Raw genomic sequence first — 21822 nt, 5'->3', positions numbered from 1 at the left:
CTCATGATTATCATCATGTTTTAAAGTAAGGAAAGAAAAGGAGAGAAACATATAAAGCAAGAAGACTACTGGGAAGATCATTATAATATGTGCACTATTAGCTATGGTTGTGCTTGAAAAGGTGATTAAATCTTCCAAATTTGACAAGATGTATCAAGTCAAGGAAACATGTAATTTAATACTAATGGACTTCTATATGAATGTTATCCAAGGGAAAAAATGGAAAATTATATATTGGGGAAATATGACTGAAGTTTATAAACTATCTAGAAACATGCCAGTTTTTTTTTCTAAAAGAAAGAATCAGAAGGAACTGAGCCTATAATAAATTGTACAAAACCAAAAAAAATAAAATTGGTTAATTATTAAAAGATGGGCAATGGCTGTTTACTTCCATGGGGTTCATATCCCAAGTAGCTACATGTATAATGTTAGCAAATCAACTGATATGATCAAAATTTTAAAAATCAAAATGTTATCTAAAGATAAAAAGGAAACTATGAGTAATTGTAAAACCTTCAATCTAGCATATTCAAATCATGCTGAATAATATGAAATGTTAAAAAGTTAAAGTGACATTTATTATCCGTCATAATTGGGGAGAGGGAACTGGAACTTTTTTTTTCAGATTTATAAAATTTAGAGGATACCAACAGCACTGTATCAGAGCTTGCTTCCTCTCCATAGTCCACAACTGCACCCCTTTAGACCTCCTTCTTGCCAACTTGCATGAAAAATGGCCTACTCATTTATACTTCCTTATCCTAGAGACCATAGTCTGAATTCTTAGGCCAACCTCAGGAATAAATTCTTAATATTTAATAGTGCTTTATGTCACCTTGGAAGGTTTTTTTTCCCACTAAGATTCATATTCCTTTAATGAGCATTCCCAATTATCTTACCCCATCTGGATCTAGACACACACACATACATGAATTGCTATGGTTTTATTGATTATTATTTCTTATCAAAGTTTGATTATTTTAACGGAATTAACTCAAATAGAAGGCCTAATGAAGTTAGAAAGTTCCTTAAGCAAAAACAAAAATCGCACTTTTATCTCTTTACCTAGTAGAAAAAGATGACAATCAAGGGCAATCCCATTTTAGAATACAAGCTCCTTTTAGAAAGACTACAGAGGATACTCTTTGATTCAGCAATACTACTACTTGGTCTGCATCCCAAAGAGATCTTAAAAAAAGTGGAAAAGACTCAAGTGTGAAAAAATATTTATAGTATCTCTTTTTGTAATGGCAAAGAACTGGAAATTGGGGGAATGCCCATTAATTGGGGAATGGCTGAATAAATTGTGGTATATAAATCTAATGGAGTACGATTGTTCTCTAAGATATCATGAATGGACAGAAAATCTAGGAATGATCTATATAAAATGATGCTAAGTGAAGTGAGCAGAACCAAGAGAACACTGTACACATTAATAGCAACATTACATGATGAACAACTATGATGGACTTAGCTCTTCTAAGCAGTACAACAGTCAAAGACAATGCTAAAAGACTTTTGATGGAAAATACCATCATATTCAGAGAAAGATCTATGGAATCTGAATGCAGATCAAAGCATCCTATTTTCTATTTTAAAATTTTGTTTTGTGCTTTATATTTTAGGTTTTTTGTTCTCTCATTATTTTTTTTTGTTCCCCTTTGTTCTGATTCTTTGTTTACAACATGATTAAAACACAAATATAACCTATATCAGATTACTCACTGTTGAGGGAAGGGCAGAAGTATGGGATAGGGCAATGAAAAATGTAGAACTCAAAATCTTACAAAAACATTTACCATTGAAAACTGTCTTTGCATGTAGTTAGAATCATGGATTGATTAAAAAAGAAGCAATACTACAAAGGACTTTGGGACATTGTGAGAAATATTATCTTATACAACACTAAAAGACAGTATAATTGAAAATAAATCAAAAGAAAATTTTCATATGATTCAAAAGATCTTCCTCATGCCAAGAATATTCATAGATTCAATGAATAAAGCAATACATAAAAATATGTGAATATTTCTAAAACAATGCATTTTATTATCTGTAGCACAGGAACCAAAACATTTGATCTCACATTTCAATATTCAACAATGATATGTGTTCTTTGTTCTCTCTTTTTTGGGGGGAGGGGCCTTTGTTCTTAGAGAGGACTTTGACATCCCAGAAATGATACCATGTACAAGCCCATGAATTGAATTTCAGTGAAGGAGTGCTGTGTTAAGTCACCATCCTCACTTTCTCCTACCAAGTTGTCTGGGTCTAATGGACAGATATGACTGTAGAATACTCTGGATGTGAGGCAACCAGGGTTAAGTGACTTTCCCAAGGTCACATAGTTAGTAAGAATCAAGTATCTCAGGTCACATTTGAACTCAGGACCTAATGATTCCCAGACTGGTGCTCTATCCCCTGAACCACCTAGCTGCCTTTTCAAATTATCTCAATATTCAAGGAACCATAGGAAGAAATAGACATAACCCCGAGGAAGGCTTTTTTGGGATGATTGACTGATCCACATCATGTTCAAACCAAAAACATTGTTGGATCAACATAATTCTGAATTTTAATTTTGAAGTATTTTTAAGGGAGAAAAAATACTGAGGAGAATAGGGATTCCCCTAATAGATAATAATAATATCTCAAAATGATCAAGATAACTTTTATAATTATGAACCAATGTACTTACTTTCTCATCCCTCTAATTTCATAATTAGTTGAATCCATATATAAGATGGGACAGAAGGATAGGTGGTAAGAAGTTCACAGGAGTTTGTATTTTGAAGAAAGCACACTCACGTATACCAATAAAACTTTCCTATTGAAAATATAAGATTGGAGCTACATGCTTTCTTGAATTATCCTCTATAGCATAACACATTATTATAATATACAGTTGACAGAAAATGAGGATGATATAAGATCCAATTGTTTATTTTTGATTTTACAAATGAGAATAAAGAATCTCCTCTAAAAAGAGTATCACATTTATATATTAAAATCATACAAGATTTCTTGAAAAATGCTACTCCAAAGATAAATATGTTCAAAACCCTTCTTATTGTAACAAGGGAAGCATAAAATAAAGAGATACATCATTCATCAAAGGTGTTCATCTTTGTTACAGAGGGTCTCTTGTGCAATGACCAAATGGTTGAAAGATTCCCCATAAAGAGTGAGTTCTCCCAGATTCACATGATTTATAATAATATTTCATTGATTATATCAAGCCCCAGAATATTATAAGGCATCTTCAGAGTGATCCACAATTATCATAAAGGATTTACCCTAACAATCCAATAAATCTGAATAACTCTTCAGAAAATAATGCTTGAATGACTAATCTATTGAGTTAGTCCATTAATACATGCATATGGAGGAACTTGTTCAGTCAAGCTTAAAACTGAACAGGTAGAAAGGAGCATGAGCTATGTACTTGGGAAATTACTCAGTGATCTTGACCTACTCACCAGCTCAAAGACAATTTTTTCAGCTTAAATGTTTTCCTAATGTTATTTAAAGTCAAGGTATTAAAAAGTCAGGGAGAAACCACAAAGACAGTGGGGAGATTCCTGGCAGGTAGAAGTGAACTACATAATATTTCACCATAACCTACTCTCCAGAAGGCATCTGAAGTGTATCATTTATAAAATGCTGGACTAGATAGTAAGAAGGCTACTTACATGGCAGAATTGTGGAAGAATACTCGGACAGCCTATGTACGACCTTGCTATCCTCAGAATGTAAACAAAGATGTAGAAGTTCTTAAATGAATGATGAAGAAAACTAGAGAATTAATGTAAGTCACAGAGAAACTTCATCCCATAAAGAAGGTATCTAAACCAAAGCATATAATACTTCTACATTGATTAGCTAGCAGAATCACTAAGGAGCCTTTGAAGCTTAAATTGTGCTAAAACTTTTGGACCATTTTGTAACCCAACCTATTTTCAGTACTAATAATTATTTTATCTCTAAAATTTAGGCATTACTTAATGGTACAACTGGAAGGTTGAATTGAGCAAGAATATTAGTGGATAATAGAATTCTTCTGAACTGTAGGTCATAGCCATCTACCACTGAAAATACTGAATGTTTTTTTAAATAAAAAATTGTCTTCTTTACAGCTTCTCATATAAAGTTTCCCAAAGAGCAGAACCAAGGGAACTTTGTATATATTAACAACAAAATTGTGAGTTGATCAACCTTGATGGAAGCAGCTCCTCTCAGCAGTTCAGAGAGCTAGGACAACCATATTAGACCAGCTATGGACAATGTTATCCCCATCCAGAGGAAGAAAAATGAAACAAAACAAAAACAAAACCCTGCAGAATCTGAAGGCACACTACATTCATTTTTTAAAATTTCTCTTATACTATCTTATCCTATCTTTCCTATAAAAGAAATAATGTGTTTCTTTTCCCTTAATCTTAATTCCTCATACAGAAAATGAGTAATCTGTAAACATGTTAAGCACAAATGCCTATGTTCAATATTCACCTAAGTGTTTGCTGCAGAGGGGAGGGTGGGTAGGAAGGGAGGATGGAAAGAAATAAAGTAACTTAAAATATGCATATTCATGTGAATGAATACTGACCCATAACATATAATTGGAAAAATAAAATAACAATTGGAAAAAAATTCCCTAAAATACAGCTGCCCAGATAAGTTGCTTAGAGTAAAAATAAATAAATGCAATCTATATTCCTGAATTGAATATTCCAAGCTATTCAATACATGCTCTTCTGAATGAACTAGGTTGCCAAATGTTACTTTTATTGCATTTACATCCACAAATGAACAACAAAATCAAATAAGCATTCTGGATGACATTTGTAGTACAAAGCAGTAGTGAAAATGATGTTCTATGCCTGTCTATTTTTGGAAAATTCAAGGACTTCTTTTGTTCCTAAATGAAACAATTTACATTTGTCTAAAATTTTATAAGGAACTTATCAAACAAGTGTCTTATCCAGGGCAATCTTTAGGGACCACACTATATAATTCTGTTTAAAAAAATAAGCTCATATAAACAAACATTTTAAATGAATGATCATATTTTTCAAAGAAATAAATGGGTAAATACATTACTGTACCATTGTCTGATTCATTTGACTGTAAACTCATTAGTAAACGTGCAGTGGAGTAGAAGATATAATTCCAGGGGACATTTAGATGTCTTAGTTTTAATAGACTCGTTCCTCATCCTTTCTTTTTGTCCTGTGGCCCTAATATTAGTCAATAACCTGCATATGTTTGAGATTGGTATCTATGAGGAGGGAAAGAGTATGACAAACAGGTTCAATAAGCCTCTAAATGCACAATATTAGAAGTCGAAGAGTACCATAATTGCTAACTAAGTTCAGAGGTTTTTGGTGTGTGGTTGATGCATGTTAGTTTCTGAAGATCTAATACCATCAAAGGTGTAATTATGCAATTTATAAACAGGAGAGGGTTGAATTCCTCTGCAAGTTCATTTAGCTGCAAATGAAACTTATAATATACTTGCATACTTGGTACAAAAGCATTTTAAGTATAATTAGTGTCATTAAATTTGAAGTGTTATCAAACCTCCTGTGACAACTCTGAGGGAGTTCAGAGATACCAATTCAGTATAAATACAAATAGCCTCTGAGCACATAAATCCTGGCCTCTGGGAAGTAGTAATGGCAGCAAAAGCTGAAGCTTTGAGATTTTTAGAAAGGAAAAAAAAGGTAAAATATTAAGCTTTATCATTATTTACTTTACTAATTAGAGTCTAGCAAAAGGGTTCTTTATTTTTTTAACAGAAAATTACATAATGAGTCTAAATTTGGCATTTATATAATGAACTCTTCTTTTTATAATATATAGCTAGATATAACCAGGAGAGTTGTATTATTAGAATGATGGGAATACTAGCATGAATTGATATAGGATAAATCAATTTAATGAGGAAATAATATATATTTTAATAAATATAATTCCTCACTAAAATATCTGGCTATTATCTGTATTTGGGTTCCTTCATCAAAACTGTAAGTGATAGTGGTTGATCCAAAATGATTTTTTCCTTTAATCTTTCCTTTATCTTCTAATATTCATGTTCTAACTGGCACAGTGACTTAAAATCAATTTTTTCTCTATATAAAGCTAGTATAGCAGTGTGTGTGTGTGTGTGTGTGTGTGTGTGTGTGTGTGTGTGTGTGTGTGTGTGTAAGAGAGAGAGAGAGAGAGAGAGAGAGAGCGCGAGCTTATGGTTTGGGTGAAAGATCATGGTGACCTTAGTATATATTGTGTTCTGCTACTCAAGGGGTTTGGTGGCAGAATAAATGGAATACCATCTGATTCTTGATATGACTTTGGTCAAGTGACTTGTGTTTCTCTTTCTTAGCTGTAAAATGAGGTTAATAATATTTGTCCCTAGCTCTTTTCTAATGCCTTTCCTGCAAATTGCAGGCATAGCTCTTATAGATCTGGGGAACTTTATTCCTGCTTCAACTCACACTGATGAGACATTCTCCTAGTTTTACTACACCACCCTTTTGAGGTTTTGAGAGGTATCCCAATTGTCCTTTTTAAATTAATTTATTTATTTTCATCCAATTGTGCATGCATATTTTCAAGTTACAAAATTTCCTTCACTTTCCCTTAACACCTCCTTCCCCTCAGCAGGGAATGTTAGGTTAGCAATGTACATACATATTTTGATAAACATGCTTACAGATTATTATTGATTATTTTAGATACAAAGAATTAGGATTAAGGGAAAGAGATACATAAGAAAATTTTTATATTCATCAGGTTCTGAAGGAGTGTGTGTGTGTGTGTGTGTGTGTGTGTGTGTGTGTGTGTGTGTGTGTGTGTGTGTTTTGCTTTTCTTCATCAGGATTAGGATAACATTGTCCATAGCCAGTCTAATACAGCTGGCCTAGCTCTCTGGACTTCTGAGAGGAGCTGCTTCCACTAAGGTGGTTCATCTTCCAATGTTGTTGATGTATACATTGTTCTCTTGGTTCTGCTCCCTTTGCTCAGGATCAAATCCTGTAACTCATTCCATGCTTCTCTAGAATCCAACCATTTGTGGTTTCTTATAGAACAATAGCATTCCATAGTATTCCTGTACCATAACCTGTTTAGCCATTCCCCAATTGATGAGAATTCCCTCAATTTCCAATTCTTTGCCATTAAAAAAAGGGCTGCTATGAAAATTTTGGAACATGTAGGACTTTTCCTTTTTTTATAATTTATTCTGGATAGTGACTTAAAATTGGAATTGCTGGGTCAAAGTGAATGAACAATTTTATTGTTCTTTGGGCATAATTCTATATTGATCTCCAGAAAGGTTGAATCTGCTTACAATTCTACCAACAATCCAATAATGTCCCAATCCTCCCACAATCTCTCCAATGTTGATCATTTTCTCTTTTTCTCATCTTGGCCTATCTGATAGGTGTGAGGTGATACCTCATAGTTATTTTAATTTGCATTTCCCTAATCAATAATGATTTTTATATGGTTTTATATAGCTTTAATTTCTTCATTTGAAAACTGTCTGTTCCTATCCTTTGATCATTTATCAATTAGGGAATGACTTGTAACCTTATAAACTCAATGCACTTCTCTATATATTTTCAAAATGAAACTTAGAACTCCTAATTGTGAGGATTGTTTCCCACCTTTCTGTTTTCCTTCTAATTTTGGCAGCATTGATGTTATTAGCACAAAATCTTTTTAGTTTAATATAGTTGAATCATTCATTTTGTTGATTATAATGTGCTCAAATTCCTGTTTGGTCATAAATTTATCCCTTTCCATAGACCTGATAAAAAGAGTATTTCTTGGTCTAGTAATTTATCGATTGAGACCACAATTATCTAATGACATTTGAATGAGATTCCAGTGGTGTCCTTTCCTCCAAGATTGTCAGTTGAGAATAAATCTTGCCTACCACTCTTAAATAGCTTTTAGAAAATGGTATTTATTAAGTTGGTACAAGAACAATTACTGCAAAACATCCCTCCCAATGTCTGTGACTATTATATAGAGGATGCAGAATAAAGTGACTTCAGGGGCTGCTAGGTGGTGCAGTGGATCGAGCACCAGCCCTGGAGTCAGGAGTAGCTGAGTTCAAATCAGGCATCAGACACTTAATAATTGCCTAACTGTGTGGCCTTGGGCAAGCCACTTAACACCATTTGCCTTGCAAAAACCTAAAATAAGTGACCTCAGGCATAGATACATGTGACAAAGGGGTATCTCAACACTTTTGATTACTAGAAGTTCTATAAAGTAGCTGGCATGAGAAGCTAGGCAGCAGTAAAATGGACATAATGAAATTCTTTGCATCAGAAAAATATGATTTCAAATGTTGCCCTAGATAGGGTACTTTCTAGTTGGATGTTCCTGGACAAATCATTTAACCAATCTAATTCTTAGTTTCCTGATGTATGATATGGGAATAATAATAGTACTTCCTCATAGATTTGCTGTGAGGATAAAATGAATTAGCAAATGTATAGCAATTTGCATACCTTAAACCATTTTTGAATATCATCATCATCATCATCATCATCATCATTATCATAATCTCATTCATGGATTTCTCAAGATATTGCCCTTAATCATAAATCAATTCTTCACTCCAATTGCAGATACTGCCACCAACTATTCTGAGATATACTTTATGTGACACTGAAGGGAAGGTCCTTCAAAGATGGATAGTCCTCTTAAGAAGAGAGGTGGAGGACTTCTGGCCAAGAAGGCAGAGTGAAGACAAGCACTGTGATAAGTGCTCCTCTTTTGCCTCAAAAATAACATGAGAGAAACTTCTTAACAGAAATTTGATCAACAAAACCCAGAAGAAACACTCCCAAGAAGTTCTGTCTCAGGGGATGGTAGTTGAATTAGAAGACAAGAGCAGAGGATCAGCTTAAGGACAGCAACTGGGGGAAGACAGAGGGCCAGCCTCAGCCACAGAGACTTAGGTGAATGGAGAGTGGGAGATCCAACTTTAGCTGCGGAGTCTTTGACCAGGGGATAGGAGCTCTGGGAGGGTGAGTTCCAGCTCAGTCTCAGAGCACACCTGGAGAATAACTAGCTGGGCCTTGGACCTGAGTTCCATACTTTCAGCAGAGCCCTTTACCCAGAACAAACTATAAACAACACCCCAGCCCCTCAAGGCAATAGAGTTCATTCAATGGAAAGCAATTAACTCCCTCCTCCAGGGCCCAGCCCAGTGGTTGAGGTAAATTCAGACCCTGCTGCTGAGGAAGTCAAACACTTCAGAGAAAGTAACCAGCTCTCCCTAAAGGCCAGTGCTTGGAATTACTAAACCAAGTGAACAAAGCCTCTAGGATCTTCAAAAGCAAACCTCCAAGAGTCAGCTCTATCCCACCCCAACACAAGATCCTAGAATGATGAAAAAAAGGACATATAAAGAAGGAAATTCAAGGAGAAATACTTAGAAAGGCAGATTCTAACCCCAGAGAGATCTAGCACTGCTGAGGAGAATATGACTTGGTCTCTAGCCTAGAAAGACTTCCTTGAAGAAATCAGGAAGTAGTTTAAAAATCAATTGGAAGAACTGAGAAAAGAAACTCAAGAGAAAATCAACACATTGCAAGAGAAAATTAACATCTCTAAACAAGAAAAACATGCTTGGAAAATACAATTGGACAAATACAAAATGAGAATAACTCTCAGATCTTCAATTGGGCAAATGCAAAAAGAAAATGATTCTTTCAAAACTACACTGGGGTCCGCCTGTTGTCCCGGAAGGGTGATGTGGCTGCGGGTAGCAGAGCTCTCACTATATCTGCCATTTTCAACTTTCACAGCCTACTGACAGTAATCTTGTTGCTTATATGTACCTGTGCATATATCCACTCCTTGGCTCCTAGCATCTTGGACAAAAATAAAACTGGACTGTTGGGTATATTTTGGAAGTGTGCCAGAATTGGTGAACAAAAGAATCCCTATGTAGCAGTATGCTGTATAGTAATGGCTTTCAGTATCTTATTCATCCAATAACTGGAAAATGTCATAATTTAATTGCTGTCAGAATTCTATAGATTAAGGACTTGCCTACAGAAAACAATAGGAAGATTGATTATTGACTCTTTCAGCTGTGTCCCTTGACAAAACTACACTTGGACAAATAGAAAAGAACTTCAAAACTGCAATGAACCAACTGGAAAAGGAGTTGCAAAAGACAAATGAAGAAAAATTTTCTTCTCTAAAAAAGAGAATGGAATTGTCAGAAACTAATGACTTCATGAGAAAACAAGATTCTGTTAAACAAAACCAAAAGATTGACATAATAGAAGAAAATGTAAAATATGTCATCAGCAAAACCATAGATCAAGATGGGCATACCTGAGAATCATTGGCCATCTTGAATGCATTGAAGAGAAATAAAAACCTGGACTTAATATTACAGGATTTAGTGATGGAGAATTGCCCTGATATCATGGAACACGAGGGCAAAATAGTTATTGAAAGACTACATTGATCTCCTCCAGAAAAAGATACTAAAATGAAAATACCAAGGAATGTTGTGACCAAATTCCAGAACCATCAGGTAAAAGAAAAAATCCTACAAGCAGCCAGAAAGAAACAATTTAAATACCAAGGAATCACAGTAGGGATTATGCAGGACCTGGTTGCATTAACATTAGGGGATGGAAGGGCCTGAAATGAGATATTTGGAAGAGCAAGGGAGCTTGGAATGCAGCCAAGAATCCACTAACAGGCAAAGCTGAGCCTTCTCTTCCAGGGGAAAAGATGGACATTTAATGAAATGGGACAATTCCAAGATTTCATGATGAAAAGACCAGAGCTCAATAGAAAATTTGGCCATCAAACAGGAGGCTCAAGAGACACATGAAAAGGTTAAAAAAAACTGCTATCCAATAAGATGAAACTGGCTATATGCCCACTTGGGAGAAAGAGTCTTATAACTCATGAGAATTGTAACTTTGTTAGAGAAAATATACCTAGCCAGAAGTGATGGACACATAACTTTTATGTGACTCAGATAGAATGATTTAAAAAGAATACTTAGATAAAAAGGGGGGCAGTAAGGAGAAAGGAGTTGGAGGGAGACTGAACAGGGTAAATCCTATTACATCAAGAGGTAGAAAAGACCTATTGTAATTGAGGGGAAGAAGGGAGGAGGTGAGAACCACCTGAATCTTCATCTCATCAGATTTGGCTTAAAGTTAACTTAGACACATTTAGTTAAGAAACTTATCTTACTTTTCAAGCTTTAAAAGGGGAAAGGGGAGGGGAGGGGGAGGGGAAGAAAAAGGGAAACTAACAGAAGGATGGGAAGAAGGGGAAAAGGGAAAGGGGAAAGAAAGAGGAGGGGGTTCATATAAGAGGCCAAACACACTGAAGGTGGTGATATTCAGAAACAAAACACAGGAATATAGATAAAGGGGAAAAGGGGGGAGAATACAAACAGAAGGAAGATAGCATGGAGGGCAATAAAGAGTTAGTATTTATAACTTTGAATGTGAATGAGATGAACTCTCACCTAAAAATGTTTGTGGATAGCAGAGTGGATTAAAAACCAGAATCCTACCATATGCTGCTTATAAGAAACTCATTTGAAGCAGAGAGATACATATAGACAAAAGGCAAAAGGTTGTAGCAAAATATATTTGGGTTCAGCTGAAGTAGAAAAAGCAGGGGTAGCAATCCTTATCTCAGACAAAGCAGCTGAAAAAATAGATAGCATTAAAAGAGATAAGGAGGGAAACTATATCCTCCTAAAAGGCACCATAGACAATAAAGTAATTTCAATACTAAATGTGTATGTACCCAATGGGACAGCATCCAAATTCCTAGAAGAGAAGTTGAAAAAGTTGCAAAAAGACATAGACAGCAAAACTCTACTAATGGGAGACCTCAACCTCCCACTCACAGATTTAGTTAAATCAAATCATAAAATAAACAAGAAGGAAGTAAAAGAGGTAAATAGATTTTTAGAAAAAGTAGATATGATAGACCTATGGAGGAAATTGAATGGGGATAGAAAGAAATATACTTTTTTTCTGTAGAACATGGCACTTCCACAAAAATTGACCATGTACTAGGACATAAAAATCTAATGATTAATTGCAGAAAGGCAGAAATAGTACATACATCTTTCTCAGATCATAATGCAATAAAAATCATATGCAATACTGGGCCAGGGAGATATAGGCCCAAAACTAATTGGAAACTAAATAACTTCATTTTAAAGAATGAGTGGATCAAAAAACAAATTATAGAAAGAATTAATTATTTCATCCTAGATAATGACAATAGTGAAACAACAATACAAAACTTTGTGATTCACTCAAAGCAGCTTTCAGGGGATATACTATATCATTAAATGGTTATATTAATAAATTAGAGAAAGAAGAAATCAATGAACTAAATATGCAACTAAAATATTAGAGAAAGAACAAATTAAAAACCCTCAATTAAATACCAAATTAGAAATTCTAAAAATTAAAGGGGGAAATTAATAAAATTGAAAGTAAGAAAACTATTGAACTAATAAATAAAACCAAGAGCTGGTTTTATGAAAAAACCAATAAAACTGATAAACTTCTGGTCAATTTGATTTAAAAAAAAGAAAGAAGGAAACCAAATTGCTAGTAACATCAATGAAAAAAGTGAACTCACCTCCAATGAGGAGTAAATTACAGTAACAATTCAGAATTATTTTGTCCAGCTCTATGCCAATAAATTTGACAATCTAAGCGAAATCAATGAATACTTACAAAAACATAAGTTGCCCAGATTAAATGAAGAGGAAAATAAAAATGTAATAACCATATCTCAGAAAAATAAATTCAACAAGTCATTGAACTCCCTAAGAAAAAATCTCCAGGTCCAGATTGATTCACAAGTGAATTCAATCAAACATTTAAGGAACAATTGTTTCCAATTCTATATAAACTCTTTGGAAAAATAGGTGAAGTCCAAACTCTGCCTAACTCTTTCTTTGTCACCAATATGGTGCTGATACCTAAACCAGGAAGAGTTAAAACAGAGAAAGAAAATTAAAGACCTATCTCCCTGGTGAATATGGGTGCAAAAATCTGAAATAAAATCTTAGCAAAATGATTACAACAAATTTTCACTAGGTTAATTCATTATGATCAAGTAGGATTTATCCCAGGAATGCAGGGTTGGTTCAATAATAAGAAAACAGTTAGTATAATTAATTAATCAATAACAAACCTATCAGAAATCATATGATCATATAAATAGATGCTCAACAACTTTTTGACAAAGTACAGCATCCATTCCTAATTAAAACACTAGAGATTATCTATCTGAAACCATCAACAAGCAATATATGCCATGGAGATAGGTTTGAGGTATTCCCAACAAGATCAGGGGTGAAACAAGTATGCCCATTATCACCACTACTACTCACTATCGTATTAGAAATGTTAGCCTCAGAAAAAAGAAACTGAAGGAATTAGAATAGGGAAGGAGAATACAAAACTCTCAATCTTTGTGGGTGATAAGATGGTATACCTAGAGAATCCCCAAAAGTCATCTAAAACTAGAAATAATTAGCAACTTTAGCAAAGTAGCAGGATATAAAATAAACCCACATAAATCCTCAACATTTCTATATATGACTAGCAAGATGCAGCAGAAAGAGCTTGAAAGAGGAATCCCATTCAAAGTAATAAGACAAAATAAAGACAAAATAAAATACCTGAGAGACTACCTTCCAAGGCAGACTCAAAAACTTTTTGAAAACAATTACAAAACTCTTCTCGCACAAATAAAATCAGATTTAAATACTGTTCATGGATAGGTCAAGGTAATATAATAAAAAGGATAATTCTACCAAAACTAAACTACTTGTTTAGTGCACTACCAATCAAAATTCCAAAAATAATGCTTTAATGAGTTAGAAAAAGTTTCAAGTAAATTTATATGGAGAAATAAAAAAATCAAGAATTTCCAGGGATTCCATGAAAAAAAGTGCAAAAAAAAAGGCGGCTCAGCCTTACTAGATCTAAAATTATATTATAAAGCATCAGTCATCAAATTATCTGGTATTGGCTAAGAAATAGAGTCATGGATCAATGGAATAGACTAGGTGCAATAGCAAGAAATGATTGTAGTAATCTGCTGTTTGATAACCTAAAGAGTACAGCTATTGGGATAAAAACTCTCTCTTTGATAAAAACTGTTGGGAAAATTGGAAGTTAGTATGGAAGAAACTTATATTAGACCAACACCTCACACCCAATACCAAGATATGATCAAAATGGATACAGGATTAAGAAATAAAAAACAATATTATATGCAAACTAGAAGATCAATGAGTAGTTTAATTGTCACATCAATGGAAAGGGAAATAGTTTATGACCAAGGAAGAGATGAGAACTTCATTAAAAATAAACCAGACAATTTTGATTACATTAAATTAAAAAAAAAAACTTTTGCACAGACAAAACCACTGTAACCAAGATCAAAAGCAATGTAGTAAATTGGGAAACAATTTTTACAGCTAGTATTTCTGATAAAAGACTCATTTCTAAAATATACAGAGAACTGAGTCAAATTTTAAAAAAAACCAAGTCATTCCCCATTTGACAAATGGCCAAAGGATATGCAAAGACAATTTACAGCTGAGGAAATCAAAGTAATCCATATTCATATGAAAAATTGCTCCAAATCAGTACTTATTAGAGAAATCCAAATTAAAGCATCTCTGAGATACCACCTCACACCTCTCAAACTAGCCAATATGACCAGAAAGGACAATAATCAATATTGGAAGGGGTGCCAGAAATCTGGGACACATACATTGATGGTTGAACTGTGAACTCATCCAACTTTTCTGGAGAGAAATATGGCATTATGCCCAAAGGGCAATAAAAATATGATCCAGCAATACCACTACTGGGTCTATACCCTGAAGAGATTATGAAAAAGGGTAAAAACATCATTTGATAAAATATTTATAGCGGCCCTGTTTGTGGTGGCAAAAAATTAGAAATTAAGTGAATGTCCTTTAGTTGGGGAATGGCTTAGCAAACTGTTCTATATGTATGTCATGGAACACTATTGTTCTATTAGAAACCAGGAGGGATGGGAATTCAGGGAAGTCTGGAAGAATTTGCAAGAATGGATACTGAACTGATGATGAATCAGAAAAACATTATACACTCTAACAGCAGCATGGGAGTGATGATCAAAGTTGATGGACTTGCTCATTCCTTCAGTGCAACAACCAGGGAAAATTTTGGGCTATCTGCAATGGAGAATAGCACCTGTATCCAGGGAAAGAATTTTTGACTTTGAAAAAAGATCAAAGACTATTATCTTCAAATTAGAAAAAAAAACATTATTTGATTATGTAATTTTACTATCTCATTAAGGACACGATTTCTCTGTCATATTCAATTTGAATCAATGTATAACATGGAAACAATGTAAAGACTGGCAAAGTGCCTTCTGTGGGGGTGGGGGCCACTGTCAGTTATAGAAGGACTCTTACCAGGCATCATTTCACTTCATCGAATGACTTTCATAGATTTTTCCTTCCCTTAATATAATTTTTGGTTGATAAATTGATAGTTATATATATTCATCAAATTAAGGAATAATACTAAACTGGATAGGATGTTTTTAAGCTTATGTATGCAAATTCTAATTGTTTGATTATGTTGAAGTAAAGCAGAGGGACATCAACAGAAGTAGTCAGAGTAGATTTCATTCACCATTTCGAGAGTTATGACAAAGGACTTGTTGCTCCAAATATCTTTTTCATGGGCATATTGTAATTGGTTAGTTTCTGTTTTTTAAAAAAAAAAGGTTTCCCCCAATAATTAATTATATCTTTTAAAAGCACATCTTTTCCTAAAAGAATTAATACCTGAAACCATTAACAACTAACATCTGTGAGTAAGATTTTTATCAATTATTCAAACAAGCAAATCACCAAGCAGTCATTAAACAGACATTGTGCTAAGCTCTAAGAGTTTACCTATGAAACAGGTACAAAATTTATACATGAATTTATACTTATGATATATATATATGTATATATATATATATATACATATACATACATATATATATGTGTATATATATATATATATATATATATATATATATATATATATAAGGTAACTTTAGAAGGGAAGGTGCTAGCCACTGGGAAAGCCCTCCTATGAAAGGAAGATAGTGTTTTAGTTGAATTATGAAAAAAAATTTCAAAAAAAGATATTTATGATGCCTGGGGAGATTGTGTAGGAGAATGAGGAGGTGTTTTCAGAATTAAGCTATATCCATACACAAATTTTTCTAGGACATTAGAATTTGTTTCAAGGAATTGAATAATCAACTCTATATTCAAAAACTACAAAGTAGTAATCTAGTAGGTCAAGAAAATTAGCACAGTTTCTCTTATCATAAATTAGTCTTTTTGTACTAGAAGAATGGGACACCAAAGTTAAAAAACCCCCACAAATTTTAAGTGAAATTAGACTTCAAATTCTTTAAGTTCTTATGAAAATATAAATTATTAAAATATTTGTTTATGATCACTACAAGATGAGAGATAAAAATAAGTTTTTCAATATAGATACTTTCAGTACTCATCATTTCTTTTTGTTCTATATTGGGATTGGGAAAAGACCTTAAAATAAACTGTTAATAATTTAATCTTGAACTCATTTTCCTAAACTCCTTTAATCTTTTCATTTTTAATGTCAACAAATTTTTCCTATTTGTTCTGATAAAATATTAAATGTTTCCTTTTGAAGATAAGTTCATCTAGTACCATAATTGTTCATATTGATAAGTATAGTTCCTAAAAGTGACATCTTCTCTTACAATTTGTTGATTGAACTGGCCAGAGAAAGCAGATTGCAATTAGATAATGGTACCTCATTAATATGTGTGGTTGTTTTAACTTTTGCCTTATACATATATACATATGTATATGGCAAAGTGCCTTCTGTGGGGGTGGGGGCCACTGTCAGTTATAGAAGGACTCTTATCAGGCATCTTTTCACTTCATCGAATGACTTTCATAGATTTTTCTTCCCTTAATATAATACAATACATATATATACATATATATATATATATAAAATTTCTTCCCTTAATATAATATCTATCTATCTATCTATCTATCTATCTATCTATCTATCTCTCTATCTCTCTATCTATATCTATCTATCTATATCTATATATCTATATATATATATACATAGATATATATATATATATATATATATATATATATATATATATATATATATATATATATATGAATTCATTTGGTTGATATAAAGGGGAACTACTGTTACCACTTATCCAGTACAGTCATTTCAGTGATTCACAATTAAATTTGTGGAACTCATTGAGTATAACAAAACAAAATTAGGGGAAAAAATACTCAATAGAGGAGAATAAGATTCTGCATGATGGACAATTAAAATTTGGTAAACCCACAAAAGACATGGATTATAAGTATATATATATACATATATATATACATATATATATATATATATATGTATATATATATACATATATATATATATATATATGTTCTATATGGACCCTTCATCATCAATCTAGTATATTTCTAGTATATATGTATGTGTAAGGATGGTGAAATATAGAAAATATGGGTATGAATAAAACAATTATGCTAATGTACATATTTAGTATGCATTAGCATATTTAGATTAATTAGAAATTTTCTAGTAAAAAGAAGACCTTATTGTGTGGGATAATTCATTAATTTTTTACTGATATGAAAATAAAAACATTTGGGTATTCTCTTAATATTGTTATTTTATTTTATTTTTGCTTTTATTTATTTTTATTATTTATTTTATTATTTATTTTTACTTTTTCTAATTACATGTCTTTACATGTTTTCAGTATTGTGTATGTTTTTTTTTTTTGGAAAGGCAATGGGGTTAAGTGACTTGCCCATGGTCACACAGCTAGGTAATAATTAAATGTCTGAGGTCAGATTTGAATTCAGGTCCTTCTGACTCCAGGACCAGTACTCTATTCACTGAGCCACCTGGTTGCACCCAGTATTGTTTTTTTTAAGATTCTGAGTTCCATATTTTTCTGTCTTGCTTTCTTCTCTGTCCCCTCTGCATGGCAGATATAAATTATATCTGATAAAATCATATAAGTACAATCATGTTTAGCATATTTTCATATTTGTCCATTTGTGCAAGAATTAAAACACAAAGGGAAAAACATGAGATAGACAAAACACTATTTTTAAAAAGTGAAAATTGTATGCTTTGATCTACATTCATTTACATAATATTTTCTCTGGAAGTGAATGACAATTTCCATCACAAGTCTTTTAGAAATGTCTTTGTTCTCTGAATTGCTGAAAAGATCTAAGCCCATCATTCTGATAATCACATAATGTTGTTGTTAATGTGTACACTGTTCTGATTCTTCCCACTTCACTCAGCATCAGTTTATATAAGCCTTTCCAGGTTTTCCAAAATCCTGCTCATAGAACAATAGAAAAATAGTATTCCATCACATACTTATGCCACAATTAATAGAATTATTTTAGCTAAAAAGACGATTTATGTTGTTGTTAGAGTTGTGAACTGATCCAACCTTTCTGGAGAGCAAGTGGAACTATGCCCAAAGAACAATAAAACTGTTTATCCCATTTGACCCAGCAATTCCAATTCTAGGCCTATATCCAGAATAAATTAGAAACAATGGGAAAAGTCCTACATGTTCCAAAATATTCATGGCAGCTTTTTTTGTAGTGGCAAAGAATTGGAGATTGAGCTGATGTCCATCAATTGGGGAATGGCTAAACAAATTATGGTACATGAATACTATGGAATACTTTTGTTCTATAAGAAACCATAAACGATTGGACTCTAGAGAAGCATGGAAAGATTTATGGGATTTGATGCTAAGTGAAGGGAGCAGAACCAAGAGAACAATCCACACATTAACAACAACATCATGAGATGAACAACCTTGATGGAAGGAGCTCCCCTCAGAAGTTCAGAGAGTTAGGACAACTGTATTAGACCAGCTATGGACTATATTATCCCCAACCAGAGGAAGAAAAAACAAAATGGAACACATAAAAAAACAACACTTCTGAAACTGATGAACACTTTATAAAAAATTATCTCTTTTATATCTCATTCCCTTATAAGACCTCATGCTGAAAATAACTAATACTAATTTGTAAACTTATTTATCAAAATATGCATGTACAATGCTAATCTGACTGTTGCTGAGGAGAGGGGGGTGGTAAGTGAGGGTGGAAGGCAATTTTGCAACTTAAAAATATACATGTGCATATCTGACTGAAAATAAATAAATAAATAAATTACAATTTAAGGAAGCAAAACAAAATTTTAAATTATTCTGAGTTTATAAATATATTCATAGGATTAAGCAAACTTACATTTTCCTAATTTATGGGAAAATTTTTTCAAATTACTACAGAGGGTATTCTATGAGAATTCACACACTTGGAGTTTACTCATAACTATAATTTTCATTTGTTAATAATAAGCATTATTTATGGAGCACTTTGAAATCCACAAAATTACTTTAAATATATCATTTCACTTATTCATCAAAACAATCTTGTGAAAAATATAATTATCCCTATTTTATAGTACCGGAAACTGAAGTCAACCAAGGATAAACAACTTACTCAGCATCTCAAAGATAATCATTAATTATTTATATATCTCCTACTAAAGATTAGATACTGAAATAAGTGCCTGTGATTCAAGAGCAAAAATGAACTAATCTCTACCTTCAATGAGATTACATTCTAAGGAGGAGAGAAGGGCAGTATATAAACAAAAAAATGTAAATTCAAATGTATATTAAAAAGTAGATACAAAATGATTTTTGGAAGGAAGGAGTCTAACAATTTGATTGATCAGGTCATGTTTTCTTTAGAAAATAGAACTTGAGATGAAGTTTGAAGGAAACAATGGATTCTAGGAGGCAATGATAGAGAGGAGATGAATTTAACAAAAGGGGAACTTTCTTTAGAGGTAATGCTTTGTATGAAGGTAAGCAATACTAGCAGAGATAAACTTCAAACACAACTCTTTCTGATTCCAAATCAATTCCAGTTGTGAAATCATCTTCTTTCCCTTTATAAAAAAATTAAACAAGTAAACAAGTAAAAAGGTAATTGAAGGGCTAATTTATTCAAGAAAAGGGTAAATTTGGTGGAAAAATTATTAGTCAAATTATATAGTGTCATATGAAAGTTGATAAGAGTTTGACAATAAGAAATCATTGAAGTTTATTGATTGGGGGTGCACGAAAGGGTGACTTAAAAGACAATGACACAGCCAGAAAAGAAGATTAGGAAGACTAATTTTTTTAAGTGGTAGGTAGGTAGGGTGGTTTGAACATGAGAGAAACTAGAAGGATCCATGTTTAGAATCATTCAATCAGAAGATATTATAAATGACCAAGTGTGAGATAGGGTGATTAACAGTGTAAATATAGGAAAAGTCTCAACTCTTTTGCAAAGTAGTGAACTAACACAACTTATTGGATATTGATAGTGAGGGAGAAAGAATTGATCAAATCAATCATTGCTTTGAATACTCATGCTTGGCAGACAAGGAAGTTTTTGGTGCCTTTGGGGGGGTGGATAGCAAAACAGGAAGAAGAGAGCCTTGAGTGAGGAGATGGGACTCATGTATATACATTTGTGTGTATTTGTGTGTGTGTGTGTGTGTGTGTGTGTGTGTGTGTGTGTTGGGGGGCAGAGACAGAGAGACAGAGACAGTCAGAGACAGAGAGAGACAGAGAACAAATTTGGTTTGTAATTTTAAGTTTAAAATGTTGATAGAAGATCCATGTGAAGATATCTAGTTGATAATTGAAAATGAAAACATGGAAGTTGGGGTCATGGATGTAGATTTGTTATTCACTTGTATGGAAAAATGAGTTCATCAGTCATATCTGAGAGGACTTTAAGACCAGGAAAAGTTATGAACTGGATAATTATTCATCCCTCCTTTTCCTTCACTTACTTGACTCTATTCTGTCTGGCCAAAGGGAAAAACCCAGAGGGAGTGTGTTTTGCTTCCCCTTTCCCTTCATCCTTCTCATAATCCTGGATAAGTATAACCCATGGTATGATCTGATGGAAAAAGCTAGTTGTGTACGGAAATACATCTTCACACACATACATACACACACACAGACACAGACACACAGACACACACAGACACACACACACACAGACACACACAGACACACACAGACACACACACACACACACAGACACACACACACACACACACACACACACACACACACACACACACACACACACCCCAAAACACTTGGAGGAGCTGGAATTCATGAATTTTAACACTTCTGTTAAAAAAGAGGACCAACTGGCCTTGCCATCTGCCTTGCTTCTATATCCTAATGTCCTTTGGATCTTACTTCTACTTTTCATCTACATCTGTCAGATACAAATACCTTCAGATGGGCTGCCAGCGCATCCCATAGAGCCATTGTCTTTCAGTTTCAGTAGCAACTTTTTTCCCTTATCTGCTTCATCTTTAAATTTGGGGGTGACACTTTCACCTATGGTGCACAATGAAGAGAGTATTATCTCCACCCTTAAGATATTTCAGGATTTGGGACTGTCTGTGGTGCATATTGTAGCATTCCAGTATCAATGAACTAAAAAGCATTGGGAGATTAAGAGAGAATTCTAGGCCGCCAGTCTGATGGAAGTGGAGATGCCTCATCCAACAGAACTACTACTGATCATAAATTTGATGG

The 21822-nt window shown here is 33.4% G+C and overlaps 1 pseudogene; it reads left to right on the top strand.

The window, feature by feature from the left end:
• The first annotated feature begins 5678 nt into the window (after positions 1-5678).
• LOC141492175 (protein kish-A pseudogene) lies at positions 5679-10126 on the top strand (annotated as a pseudogene).
• Positions 10127-21822: the final 11696 nt, after the last annotated feature.

This window comes from Macrotis lagotis, chromosome 6 (assembly GCF_037893015.1).
Source record: "Macrotis lagotis isolate mMagLag1 chromosome 6, bilby.v1.9.chrom.fasta, whole genome shotgun sequence".
Taxonomy (NCBI): Eukaryota; Metazoa; Chordata; class Mammalia; order Peramelemorphia; family Peramelidae; genus Macrotis; species Macrotis lagotis.
This window is presented reverse-complemented; position numbering and strand designations above follow the sequence as displayed.